Genomic DNA, 15,000 nt, shown 5'->3' with positions numbered 1-15,000 from the left:
GATACTCTGGGTGGTCATCCTGCATGTGCATCTGGCAGGGTAGAATTATGCTATGAGATTTTAATGTGTCGCTTTTAATTTTTTCCTATATTTTCAATCTTGACATGAGATCATTCCTGATAAATCCTTGTTTCCAGGAACCTAAAGACTTCAAGAGCTCTAAGAATGGTCATTCCTAACAGATCTCTTTACCACAAGCTATTCGTGCGTTGATGCTCAGACCGTGCATCATTTTCCCGGAGAACATGACTCAAAAGGGTTCATTTCGAGAATAAGTAACACTGTCTGACATTCTAACTGGAATAAAGGGTTTTATTCTCCTATACCATGTCCTCCACTTCCAAGGAAAATTTTTTTTTTTAATTTTTTATTTATTATTTTTATTTTTGGCTGTGTTGGGTCTTCGTTTCTGTGCGAGGGCTTTCTCTAGTTGCGGCAAGCGGGAGCCACTCTTCATCGCGGTGCGCGGGCCTCTCACTATCGCGGCCTCTCTTGTTGCGGAGCACAGGCTCCAGACGCGCAGGCTCAGTAATTGTGGCTCACGGGCCCAGCTGCTCCACGGCATGTGGGATCTTCCCAGACCAGGGCTCGAACCCGTGTCCCCTGCATTGGCAGGCAGATTCTCAACCACTGCGCCACAAGGGAAGCCCCAAGGAAAATTTTTAATGAAAAATATTCCAGAAGAATAATAATGTTATCCGAAGTCCAGGAATATAATTGTTCTCTTCCAGGTGTTCAGTGCTTCCTCAGTATAAAAACAAATCAACATCACAAGACCTTAATTTTATCTCTATGTAGAAGAAAAGCAGCAATAACAGTGGATACCACTTACTGGGCAGCCACTGAACCCTAGGAGTTTGGCATATTAACCCATGTGGTCCTTCCAACAAATCCACAGGATTGTGATTCTTGTTTAGCAGATGATGAAACTGAGATTTTGAGAAGTTAAGCATCCTGCCCAAGGTCATATAGCTAAGAAGTACTGATCTCCCTTGTTACAAAGATTATACACCTTTCCTTACACTACATGGATTTAAAAAGAAAATGTTCTTTGTTCCATTTATAATTTTACAATTGTTTAAAGAAACAAATCTGCTTTCAAGTTCTCATTAGAAACGACTTTTTGAAATTAATTTGGAACATAATTAGAATAAGCCACACAGTACATCCATGATTTGAGAAATAGTGGAAAAGTTTGGAGTAGTAACTTAGGTTTTAGTGTGATCACATTTTTGGTGTTGGAAGGACCTTTTGAAATCTCATCAAAACATCCGCATTGGGGATTCCCTCTGCCATCACCCTTAGGGGAAACTACTTGAGCGCATGTAGTGATAGTACATGCAGAACTTTTCATTCAGAACTTTCCATTTTTAGCCAGTTTGAATGATTAGTAATAATACCTCACCTTTATATACTCTCTGCAGTTGACATGTTACTCACCTCTTTTATGCATCTTGTTTCATTTACGGAAGCTTGTTCTTATTTTGAGTCCAAGTCTGTTCTCCCATTTACTTCAACTCACAGGAGGGATGGAAACTTTTTCTGTATAGAATGTAAATGAGGTAGGGGATAGTGTTGGGGTGAATAACTTCTCATTTAATATTCATGATGTGGTATCTCTTTGCTAAGGTGGTTTTGGTGAACATCTTCCTCATAGATTTGACAAAAATGAGTATGTGCTTTCCTCTTTTATGAACCCCTTTTAAAGCTACAAAACCAAGAGCTCTGCTGATGCAGATCTGTGTTTTCCCCTTCCATCCCCCACATGTGTGAAAAAGCAGCAACATGGAAGGCAAGAATAGTTCTGACCAATAGCAATAACTTGCCACCTTAGCAACAATAGGTCTGTGGGTAGAGAATTACAAAGTAAATCCTTGGTAGCTAAGAATGTTTCTTTGCTTTTAGAAATTGAAACTTTTTTTTTTTTTGCCATTTAATAACAGCTTTATTGAGATGTAATTTACACACCATAAAACCCACCAATTTAAAGTGTACAATGCAATGCATTTTAGCATATTCACAGAATTGTACAACTGTCACCATCATTTTAGAATATTTTCCTCACCCTAAAGAAACCCCTTCCCTATCAGCAATCCCTCCCCATTCCTTCCACCATCACCACCCTCAGCCCTGAGCAAGCACTGATCTACTGTCTCTACCCATCTGCCTGTTCTGGACATTTCATATAAATGGAATCATGCGATACACAACCCTTGTGTCTGGCTTCCTTGTTGTAGCATGTGTCAGCAGCATGTATTCTTTTCAATGGCTGAATAACATTCCATTGTATGCCACACCGCTTGGTGTTTGTCTGAAACTTTTGACTTTTGATTTAGTTGTTAACGTGGGTGAAACAAAAGAACTTTATATTACATACGCTTAATTGAACTTTCTGTGCCCTTTAAAAAACACATTCTGAGGGCTTGGAAAGATGCCATACATTTTTAACTTGGGACCTCTGTGTATAGATAAGATGTATATTTGTTTTATCTACTTTCCTCATTCTTGTGTGTAACATGTGAGTGTGCAAAAGGGAGCGTGCAATCAGATATAGTTCAAAAAGTGCATATGCAAGGCTCATGCGGATAAAATCATGCAATTTCACCAGGCCCAGCTCTAATTCCTTCATGACTTGAGTCTATGGCTCATGGTGTGTGTTCCTCAGTGTAGACAGAATCAACCACACTGTTGGTGCAGCTTTCCAATCAGGCTTACATCCCCATAATGATTGTTTGATAGGTAAATGTCACCTTGTGATATGTGGGTAGGTATTCTCCATGATCAGAATTTAAAGGCATGTTCATCACTAATTTTACCTGATCTTTCACTTTGTCAGAGATTAGAATAGTCTGACAGGACTTTATTCAACAGTGCTGTTTTCTTCTAAGGATCTCCTGAAAGGGTTTGCAAATTGATATTTTCCTAATTATTTTTCTCATTTAGAAATATCAGTTATTTAATACCAATGGATATATATATATATATATATATATATATATATATATAAAAGGAAAAGGGATGTGTGGTGAGGTGGATAGGTAGAAGTTAATGTCAGGGGCAATGAGAAGCATTGACCATGTTCAATCTGAATTGTTTTGAGTCGCAGACATCTTATTTATCTTCAACTAACTGAATATCTATTGAGGACAAGGTTTATAGTCATTCTTGTATAGTTCCAAAGGGAAGAAAAATGGTGAGGTATATTTTTTGCTCAAACATAATGATATGGAGAAAATATGCTTCTAGGAAGCAGAATTCTATCAATACTTTCCTCCTCACCCACCCATAAAGCACCTATACATCTGAGTTACCTGAAGAAGGATTTATCCATTAGAATTGTTATAAAATGGATGGATGGAACCACTTCAAATACCTTCTCCCTAAAAGTGTTCAAATAGACACAAAACCAATAGTCAATGATGCTCAGAAAAAGGACAAGGTCAGAGGGGAAGAGATAGGATGCTTCAGAACTGTGGCTGGCAAGTGATAGCTTCATCCAGGTTGTGTTGGGTACACAGTGATGAACAGTATGCCATCCCAGCTCACAAGGAACTTCCAACTTAGGTGGGTGACCCACAGTGTAGAGGGAAAAAAGGAGTGTTGATTGGATCCACCTGGGATTCATCCTTTGGGCACTGGCTTGTGTTTCTCTGTGGTGGTCTCACTGCATGTGGATTGTGGGTTCTTTTGGTCTGTCCTTCTAAGGATGGGGCCCTTGAGCATGGGACACACACACTGTGGCACACCTTAGGTCAGCACTTCATTAATCCCAGGATTTTCTGTGAAAATGATAAACCACAGTCCTTTTTTTTTCTTTAAGTTGTTTTACAATGTTGTGTTAATTTCTGCTATACAGCAAAGTGATTCAGTTATACACATATATACATTCTTTTAATATTCTTTTCCATTATGGTTTATCATAGGATATTGAATATAGTTCCCTGTGTTATACAGTAGGACCTTTTGTTTAATAAACCACAGTCCTTGAGAAAATTCATACCAAAGTATTACAACTGTGTAGGAGTCTCAATATTCACATTATTATTCAGCAGAGACGATAAATGCATGGAATAAATATGGCACTGATTGAGTTCATATATTTGCATTAAGATGAATCTATTTTAAAAAATTAGGACCCAAATGTTAACTGATTTCTCCTAAACGTTCTCTACCTTTTTACTTACATACTAACTTAATTAAATATATCCAATTTTCATTTACAATGCTCTGGAATGTGTAGCAAATGTCCACTGGGATACAAAAGCAGTAAATTCCCCTTTATTGTTGTTATTTATTGTGAAGACATGCTTCATTAATCAGTCCCTGCCTTGTTACTGAAACAACTTAATATGGTTTTGCACAACTAATGGTTTTTATCAGCGTTCATCATTGAGTTGTTTCCTACCTAAGAAACAGGGTTGGTATTCTAAAAACTGTCTATGCTAGGATGGGGAAATCTCATTACCGAAAAGGTAGTAAGTTTTAGGAGAACTAATTTAAATCAATCAACAGAATGGTCTCTGTCGAGAGTTACGTGACACTTATAATAATGTATTGCTTATGCTTTTATTTAGGGGGTTAAATATCTCTGCTACTGGCCAAGCAGAAAGAAATAACACTTGAGTTTTGGCTTGCAGTGGTTAGGACGGGCATTTCTGAGTAGGAAAGAGAACTGAGTTTAGATGCAGGAGCAGTGTAGTCTGGCTGGGCTGTGCCATCTCTCCGGCCCTCAGTTGCCTCATCAGTAAAATGAAAGCAGAGCTGTTTGTTTTCTCTAATTTTGCTTCGAATTTTGATATTTTATATTTATCACATTATCTACTTGCTATCACCAAACATCGTTCATATATTAACGAAGGAATGAAGACACATATAGAATCAGCTCACCAAAAGAGCACTAGAAGGAAGTCTAATATCATGGAAAGAGAACCCCACTGGGAATTGGAAGACTTGGGTTTAGCTTTAGCTCTGTCAGTGACTAGCTTTGTGACCTTGGGCAAGATACTTCTCAGTAGTCCTTATAATTATTTTCAGTTCTAAGATTCTGTGAGTTCAACAATGAAGTAAAACTCAGAATGGAGGCATACAACTGTACCTGATATTATCAGGACGTGAACTTTGGACTCAGGGAGACCTAGCGAAACTAGGATTTGATTTTTTTTTTTTTAAGTACAAGATAGGTGTTAAACATTTTATAGCTTTTTAAAAAATTAACCATTTTAAAGTATACAATTCAGTAGAATTTAGTACATTCACGTGTTGTGCAACCACCACCCGTCTCTAGTTCCAAACCATTTTTCTTATCTCAAAAGGAAACTCTGTACCCATTAAGCAGTCACTCTTTCTTCCCCCTGCTCCCCCTCGGCTCCTGGCAACCACCAATCTGCCTTTTGTCTCTAGGGATTTGCCTATTCTGGATAATTCATATGAGTGGAATCATATAATACTTGGCCCCTATAGTCTGGCTTCTTTCACTTAGCATAATGTTTTTGAGGTTCATCCATGTTGTAGCACAGATCAGCACTTCATTCCTTTTTATGGCTGAACAATATTCCATTGTATAGATTCATCACATTTTGTTTACCCATCCATCCTTTGATGGGTATTTGGGTTGTCTTTACATTTTTTTTTTTTTGAATTTTATTTTATTTATTTTTTTTATACAGCAGGTCCTTATTAGTCATCAATTTTATACACATCAGTGTATACATGTCAATCCCAATCACCCAATTCATCACACCACCACCACCAGCCCCCGCCGCTTTCCCCCCTTGGTGTCCATACATTAGTTCTCTACATCTGTGTCTCAATTTCTGCCCCACAAACCGGTTCATCTGTACCATTTTTCTAGGTTCCACATATATGTATTAATATACGATATTTGTTTTTCTCTCTCTGACTTACTTCACTCTGTATGACAGTCTCTAGATCCAACCACGTCTCTACAAATGACCCAATTTCATTCCTTTTTATGGCTGAGTAATATTCCATTGTATATATGTACCACTTCTTCTTTATCCATTCGTCTGTCAGTGGACATTTAGGTTGCTTCCGTGACCTGGCTATTGTAAATAGTGCTGCAATGAACATTAGGGTGCATGTGTCTTTTTTTTTTTTTTTTAGCAGCTGAATTGAATTTGAGTCAAAGAACCTGCTGTTGGTTTTTTTTTAATGGTATCTCATTGTGGTTTTTTTTTAAAAAATATTTATTTATTTATTTATTTATTTATGGCTTGTGTTGGGTCTTCGTTTCTGTGCGAGGGCTTTCTCTAGTTGCGGCAAGCGGGGGCCACTCTTCATCGCGGTGCGCGGGCCTCTCACTATCGCGGCCTCTCTTGTTGTGGAGCACAGGCTTCAGACGCACAGGCTCAGCAATTGTGGCTCATGGGCATGTGGGATCTTCCCAGACCAGGGCTCGAACCCGTGTCCCCTGCATTGGCAGGCAGATTCTCAACCACTGCGCCACCAGGGAAGCCCACACGTGTTTTTTTGAATTATGGTTTTCTCTGGGTATATGCCCAGTAGAGGGATTGCTGGATCATACGGTAATTCTATTTTTAGTTTTTTAAGGAACCTCCGTACTGTACTCCATAGTGGCTGTATCAGTTTACATTCCCACCAACAGTGCAAGAGGGTTCCCTTTTCTCCACACCCTCTCCAGCATTTGTTTTTTGTAGATTTTCTGATGATGCCCATTCTAACTGGTGTTAGGTGATAACTCATTGTAGTTTTGATTTGCATTTCTCTAATAATTAGTGATGTTGAGCAGCTTTTCATGTGCTTCTTGGCCATCTGTATGTCTTCTTTGGAGAAATGCTTATTTAGGTCTTCTGCCCATTTTTGGATTGGGTTGCTTCTTTTTTTATATTGAGCTGCATGAGCTTTTTATATATTTGGAGATTAATCCTTTGTCCATAGATTCGTTTGCAAATATTTTCTCCATTCTGAGGGCTGTCTTTTCATCTTGTTTATAGTTTCCTTTGCTGTGCAAAAGCTTTTAAGTTTCATTAGGCCCCATTTATTTATTTTTGTTTTTATTTCCATTACTCTAGGAGGTGAATCCAAAAAGATCTTGCTGTGATTTATGTCAAAGAGTGTTCTTCCTATATTTTCCTTTAAGAGTTTTATAGTGTCTAGTCTTACATTTAGTTCTCTAATCCATTTTGAGTTTATTTTTGTGTATAGTGTTAGGGAGTGTTCTAATTTCATTCTTTTACATGTAGATGTCCGGGTTTCCCAACACCACTTATTGAAGAGACTGTCTTTTCTCCATTGTATATCCTTGCCTCCTTTGTTATAGATTACTTGACCATAGGTGCGTGGGTTTATCTCTGGGCTTTCTATCTTGTTCCATTGATCTATGTTTCTCTTTTTGTGCCAGTACCATATTGTCTTGATTACTGTAGCTTTGTAGTATAGTCTGAAGTCAGGGAGTCTGATTCCTCCAGCTCCAGTTTCTTCCCTCAAGACTGCTTTGGCTATTCGGGGTCTTTTGTGTCTCCATACAAATTTTAAGATTTTTGGTTCTAGATCCGTAAAAAAAGCCATTGGTAATTTGTTACAGATTGCATTGAATCTGTAGATTGCTTTGGGTAGTATAATCATTTTCACAATATTGATTTTTCCAATCCAAGAACATGGTATATCTCTCCATCTGTTGGTATCATCTTTAATTTCTTTCATCAGTGTCTTATAGTTTTCTGCATACAGGTCTTTTGTCTCCTTGGGTAGGTTTTTCCTTGGTATTTTATTCTTTTTGTTGCAATGGTAAATGGGAGTGTTTCCTTGATTTCTCTTTCAGATTTTTCATCATTAGTGTATTGGAATGCAAGAGATTTCTGTGCATTAATTTTGTATCCTGAAACTTTACCAAATTCATTGATTAGCTCTAGTAGTTTTCTGGTGGCATCTTTAGGATTCTCTATGTATAGTATCATGTCATCTGCAAACAGTGACAGTTTTACTTCTTCTTTTCCAATTTGTATTCCTTTTATTTCTTTTTCTTCTCTGATTGCCGAGGCTAGGACTTCCAAAACTATGTTGAATAATAGTGGTGAGAGTGGACAATCTTGTTTTATTCCTGATCTTAGAGGAAATGCTTTCAGTTTTTCACCATTGAGAATGATGTTTGCTGGGGGTTTGTTGTATATGGCCTTTATTATGGTGAGGTATTTTCCCTCTATGCCCACTTTCTGGAGAGTTTTTATCATAAATGAGTGTTGAATTTTGTCAAAAGCATTTTCTGCATCTATTGAGATGATCATATGGTTTTTCTTCTTCAATTTGTTAATATGGTGTATCACATTGATTGATTTATGTATATTGAAGAATCCTTGCCTCTCTGGGATAAATCCCACTTGATCATGGTGTATGATCCTTTTAATGTGTTGTTGGATTCTGTTTGCTAGTATTTCTTTGAGGATTTTTGCATCTATATTCATCAGTGATATTGGTCTGTAATTTTCTTTTTTGTAATATCTTTGTCTGGTTTTGGTATCAGGGTGATGGTGGCCTCATAGAATGAGTTTGGGAGTGTTCCTTCCTCTGCAATTTTTTGGAAGAGTTTGAGAAGGATGGGTGTTAGCTCTTCTCCAAATGTTTGATAGAATTCGCGTGTGAAGCCATCTGGTCCTGGACTTTTGTTTGTTGGAAGATTTTTAATCACAGTTTCAATTTCATTACTTGTGATTGGTCTGTTCATATTTTCTATTTCTTCCTGGTTCAGTCTTAGAAGGTTATACCTTTCTAAGAATTTGTCCATTTCTTCCAGGTTGTCCATTTTATTGGAATAGAGTTGCTTGTAGTAGTCTCTTAGGATGCTTTGTATTTCTTTGGTGTCTGTTGTAACTTCTCCTTTTTCATTTCTAATTTTATTGATTTGAGTCCTCTCCCTCTCCTTGATGAGTCTGGCAAATGGTTTATCAAGTTTGTTTATCTTCTCAAAGAACCAGCTTTTAGTTTTATTGATCTTTGCTATTGTTTTCTTTGTTTCTATTTCATTTATTTCTGCTGTGATCTTTATGATTTCTTCCCTTCTACTAACTTTGGGTTTTGTTTGTTCTTGTTTCTCTAGTTCCTTTAGGTGTAAGGTTAGATTGTTTATTTGAGATTTTTCTTGTTTCTACAGGTAGGGTTGTATAGATATAAACTTCCCTCTTAGAACTGCTTTTGCTGCATCCCATAGGTTTTGGATCTTCGTGTTTTTGTTTTAATTTGTTGCCAGGTATTTTTTGATTTCTTCTTTGATTTCTTCAGTGATCTCTTGGTTATTTAGTATCATACTGTTTAGCCTCCATGTGTTTGTGTTTTTACGGTTTTTTTCCCTGTAATTCATTTGTAATCTCATAGCGTTGTGGTCAGAAAATATGCTTGATATGATTTCAATTTTCTTAAATTTACTGAGGCTTGATTTGTGACCGAAGATGTGATCTATCCTGGAGAATGTTCTGTGCACGCTTGAGAAGAAAGTATAATCTGCTGTTTCTGGATGGAATGTCCTATAAATATCAATTCAATCTATCTGGTCTATTGTGTCATTTAAAACTTCTGTTTCCTTATTTATTTTCATTTTGGATGATCTGTCCATTGGTGTAAGTGAGGTGTTAAAGTCCCCCACTATTATTGTCTTAATGTTGATTTCCTCTTTTATAGCTGTTAGCAGTTGCCTTATGTATTTAGGTGCTCCTATGTTGGGTGCATATATATTTATAATTGTTATATCTTCTTCTTGGATTGATCCCTTGATCATTAGGTAGTGTCCTTCCTTGTCTCTTGTAACATTCTTTATTTTAAAGTCTATTTTATCTGATATGAGTATTGCTACTCCAGCTTTCTTTTGATTTCCATTTACATGGAATATCTTCTTCCATCCCCTCATTTTCAGTCTGTATGTGTCCCTAGGTCTGAAGTGTGTCTCTTGTAGACAGCATATACATGGGTCTTGTTTTTGTATCCATTCAGCAAGCTTGTGTCTTTTGGTTGGAGCATTTAATCCATTCATGTTTAAGGTAATTATTGATATGTATGTTCCTATGACCATTTTCTTAATTGTTTTGGGTTTGTTTTTGTAGGTCCTTTTCTTCTCTTGTTTCCAATTGGAGAAGTTCCTTTAGCATTTGTTGTAGAGCTGGTTTGATGGTGCTGAATTCTCTTAGCTTTTGCTTGTCTGTAAAGCTTTTGATTTCTCCATCAAATCTGAAAGAGATCCTTGCCGGGTAGAGTAATCTTGGTTGTAGGTTCTTCCCTTTCATCACTTTAAGTATATCATGCCACTCCCTTCTGGCATGTAGAGTTTCTCCTGCGAAATCAGCTGATAACCTTATGGGAGTTCCCTTGTATGTCATTTGTTATTTTTCCCTTGCTGCTTTCAATAATTTTTCTTTGTCTTTAATTTTTGCCAGTTTGATTACTATGTGTCTTGGCATGTTTCTCCCTGTGTTTATCCTGTATGGGACTCTCTGTGCTTCCTGGACTTGGGTGGCTATTTCCTTTCCCATGTTAGGGAAGTTTTCGACTTTAATCTCTTCACATATTCTCTGGGGTCCTTTCTCTCTCTCTTCTCCTTCTGGGACCCCTATAATGTGAACGGTGTTGCATTTAATGTTGTCCCAGAGGTCTCTTAAGCTGTCTTCAGTTCTTTTCATTCTTTTTTCTTTATTCTGTTCCTCAGCAGTGAATTCCACCATTCTGTCTTCCAGGTCACTTATCCATTCTTCTGCCTCAGTTATTCTGCTATTGATTCCTTCTAGTGTAGTTTTCATTTCAGTTATTGTATTGGTCATCTCTGTTTGTTTGTTCTTTAATTCTTCTAGGTTTTTGTTCAGCATTTCTTGCATCTTCTCGATCTTTGCCTCCATTCTTTTTCCGAGGTCCTGGATCATCTTCACTATCATTATTCTGAATTCTTTTTCTGGAAGGTTGCCTATCTCCACTTCATTTAATTGTTTTTCTGGGGTTTTATCTTGTTCCTTCATCTGGTACATAGCCCTCTACCTTTTCATCTTGTCTGTCTTTCTGTGAATGTGGTTTTTGTTCCACAGGCTGCAGGACTGTAGTTCTTCTTGCTTCTGCCGTCTGCCCTCTGGTGGATGGGGCTATATAAGAGGCTTGTGCATGTTTCCTGATGGGAGCGACTGGTGGTGTGTAGAGCTGACTGTTGCTCTGGTGGGCAGAGCTCAGTAAAACTTTAATCCACCTGACTGCTGATGGGTGGGGCTGGCTTCCCTCCCTGTTGGTTGTTTGGCCTGAGGCAACCCAACACTGCAGCTTACCTGGGCTCTTTGGTGGGGCTAGTGGCGGACTCTGGGAGGGCTCATGCCAAGGAGTACTTCCCAGAACTTCTGTTGCCAGTGTCCTTTTCCCCACAGTGAGCCACAGCCACTGCCTGCCTCTGCAGGAGACCCTCCAACACTAGCAGGTAGGTCTGGTTCAGTCTCCCCTGGGGTCACTGCTCCTTCCCCTGGGTCCCGATACGCACACTCCTTTGTGTGTGCCCTCCAAGAGTGGAGTCTCTGTTTCCCCCAGTCCTGTTGAAGTCCTGCAGTCAAATCCCACTAGCCTTCAAAGTCTGATTCTCTAGGAATTCCTCCTCCCGTTGCTGGACCCCCAGGTTGGGAACCTGACGTGGGGCTCAGAACCTTCACTCCAGTGGGTGGACTTCTGTGGTATAAGTGTTCTCCAGTCTGTGAGTCACCCACCCAGCAGTTATGGGATTTGATTTTTCTGTGATTGTGCCCCTCCTACCATCTCACTGTGGCTTCTCCTTTGTCTTTGGATGTGGGGTATCTTTTTGGTGAGTTCCAGTGTCTTCCTGTCAATGATTGTCCAGCAGCTAGTTGTGATTCTGATGTTCTCACAAGAGGGAGTGAGAGCACGTCCTTCTACTCTGCCATCTTGGCTCCTCCAGCATCCATTTTATAGCTTTTAAGATTACCTTTGACAGTACTTTTTAATGTTTGAAGAGGTGGAAGATTGTTATTTCTAACCCATAAGTTCTCTGAGTTTGGAACTAATTGAGAAATGGGCAGAGCCAGATACATCTGGATCAAATGACTATTAAGGCTGAGTCTGGGTATGGAGCTTAGATATTCCCTTAGTAGTGGAAAATTTGATTGTTTCTGTTTTCCCCTAAGGATAAGCTTTAGGATGGTCCAAAGAATACTGTAGAGAAAACATACTCAGAATTACTGCTTTGCTTCTGCTGAACTCTAGTAGTTGACATAGAGGGAGAAATTTTGGGTCCTGACCCTTGTGTATGTAGTACGTGAAGTTTAGGATCTGGAGGTGAAGGCCAGAGGCAATGAGGTGTGGGGGGAGCCAATACAAATAATTGGGGTGTGGGTCTGAATACAAAGCCCTATAAGGAGTTTTGTTAGTCTCCCCTGTTCTGGAGGACCCCAAAATATTTTTCATCAGGGCCTGAACTTCTCTCTCTTGCCATAGTGAAAGCCCTCTATCTTTGTAGACTTGAAGGAGTGAAGGTAGAAGGGCTGAGCCACACTTGTGCAGTTCTTTCTTCTAATCTCCCAATCATCTGTGTGTTGTTTGGGACACACAGAGGGGCATGTGGGGAAAGTGGAGGGTGTCTTACCCTAGAAGCGCTTTCTCAGAAACATGAGACTAGGGCGCTGGCAATTTTTCCTAACAGCCTTCATTATCTTTCTACTTGTGGTGGCAAATATTTATTAGAAATATACCTTTTCTTATTAACACTATAGCTGAATCTACACATGGCAAAACTGGTACACAATTGTATATTAATTAGCCTGAAAACTCCCCCCCTGCCCCCACTCTTGGTCTTGACTTAGGGCAAACACATGAATGTTGTCTAAGAATTCCATGGAAATGTTCAAGTCTTTTTCCCAAGGATCCTTGGGGAGAATGAATTAATATAAGGTTTATTCATGGAGGTCAAGGGGTTGGTTACTTAGAGGTCTTTAGATCATACTGAAGTCTGTTTCTCTGGGGGAGCTAACCTAATACATTGCTCATCACTTTTGCCCTGACTTTTTTTTTTTTTTTAATAAATTTTATTTATTTATTTATTTATTTTTGGCTGTGTCGGGTCTTTGTTGCTGCACGTGGACTTTCTCTAGCTGTGGCGAGCGGGGGCTACTATTTGTTGCAGTGCGCGGGCCTCTCATTGCCGTGGCTTCTCCTGTTTCAGAGCATGGGCTCCAGGCCCATGGGCTTCAGCATTTGTGGCATGCAGGCTCTAGAGCACAGGCTCAGTAGTTGTGGCACGCAGGCTCAGTAGTTGTGGCGCACAGGCTCAGTAGTTGTGGCTCGCGGGCTCTAGAGCACAGGCTCAGTACTAGTGGTACACCGGCTTAGTTGCTCTGTGGCATGTGGGATCTTCCCAGGCCAGGGCTTGAACCCATGTCCCTTCCATTGGCAGGCAGATTCTCAACCACTGCGCCACCAGGGAAGCCCAGCCCTGACTTCTTTACCAAAGCTTGCTACTATAACATCTGGTTTTATATCACATCATGCTAGATTAGCTTACTTGAGGGTAACAGAAATCCTGGGAGCTTTGGTGGAAATACTGATGTCTTGATGTAGAGGTGACTTAAATATGGTGTAGCCTAGAAAAAAGAGCAGCTTTCATCCTCCCAGATGCCAGTGTACCTGTCTTTGTGAATATGCCTCATGGACAGTCTCCTGGACTCTGTCATCCTTCCCCTGTATGTGTGTCTGTGTGTGTGTGTATATATACACACACACACACACACACATATACATATCAGAAACAATGAGACTAGTTTTGCGTCAGAACTGGAAAAGAATACTTGGTAAAAGAATATCTAGAAATCTAAAGACTAAAAATGAATAAAACTGAGTAAAATTTAAAATAAAACTAGGATTTGTGATAGAGCAGGCTGCAGGTTCAAGTACTACATCTATGGCAATTGCTTTTTGAGACCACTGTAAAATACACAAGTGGCCTCGTATCACATCAACTGAATGCAAAGAAAAACCATGAAGCCAGGTGCTATTCCAGGGACAGTGGAGGGGGAGAGGGGAGCAAAGAAGATGACAAAGCCCTGGTTTATTGCCATCTGGAGCCCGCCTACCTGGCTTAGAATCTTGGCTTTTCACTTTATCTTAGGAAATTGTTTCAATACTCTGTGCCTCAGTTTCATCCTCTTTAAAATGAGGTTAGAAATGGTATCTGGTGTTCCAAGAATGTCCATGTTGGATGTGGTGTGGTAAAGCTGGTACAGCCAAAGTAGGGAGGCTTGGAAGGAAGAAGTTGATTATGCCCACAGGTTCCAGAGAGGGGGTCACTGAATACCATTCAGGGCCATGGGGGAAGTTCCAGGTCTTGTTCAGGTGGCAGAAGACAGTAGAGAGGGGAGAGTATGGGCCAGAACTTTTATTGGGATTTCCTGGGGAAAAGTAGGGCAGGGCAAACAGAATGGCAAGTTTGAATAATTCCTGTGGGCTTCAGGCTAAAGGAGTAGTTTCTTGTTGCCTGGTACCAGGCCCTGAGGTGATTTAGCACAGGGAAAATATTGGGTTGGTGTGCGAGGGTTAGATATAAAGAGGTGTCTGGGGACTCGGGATTGGATGATTTGTATATGAGAGATATGCTCCTGGCTGAGACTTCTATGGTCTTTAAGAATTGGCTAGCCCTGGGAGGGCCATCTGTCTCCAGGTCTGGGATGGGTATCACTCCCTGGGTCATTGAAGCCCCCAAATGCCAGAGCATGAAAAACACAGAAATTAAGAAAATATAGTTATTATAATCATATGATCAATGGATGCCAAACAGACACATACAGAATCTAAGAAAACAGACTACTTAATTGTGAGGTTTAATGATTTAGTATACATGAAGTCCAACAGGCCAAGCTGGTCTCAGGTCCCCAGGCTAACTGCCTGGGAGGCTGAGGCATGGAGGGGAGCAAGGCTCCCTCTGCCATAAGTAGACAGGGCCCAGAACAATAAGGTCTTGTAGAGCATGTAGGAGAGCTTGCAAAGCAGTTGGAGAGTTGTAAA

At 39.7% G+C, this 15,000-nt stretch overlaps 1 long non-coding RNA gene across 2 annotated transcripts in view; it reads right to left on the bottom strand.

The window, feature by feature from the left end:
* Window positions 1-351: 351 nt before the first annotated feature.
* Window positions 352-15,000, bottom strand: part of LOC309661378 — a 52,517-nt gene continuing 37,868 nt past the window's right edge. The window contains exons 2-3 of one of the 2 annotated variants that reach the window (XR_014263998.1): window positions 1,437-1,542; window positions 352-745 (exon numbers count right to left, since the gene is read on the bottom strand). This is a non-coding gene — a long non-coding RNA (uncharacterized lncRNA). Of the gene's footprint in view, window positions 1,543-15,000 lie in introns of both variants that reach the window. The other variant, XR_014263997.1, reaches the window with a different exon arrangement.

Source organism: Balaenoptera physalus (genome assembly GCF_965194825.1).
Source record: "Balaenoptera physalus genome assembly, chromosome: 5".
NCBI lineage: Eukaryota > Metazoa > Chordata > Mammalia > Artiodactyla > Balaenopteridae > Balaenoptera > Balaenoptera physalus.
Note: the sequence above shows the minus strand (reverse complement) of the source record. Positions and strands in the feature narration are given on the sequence as shown.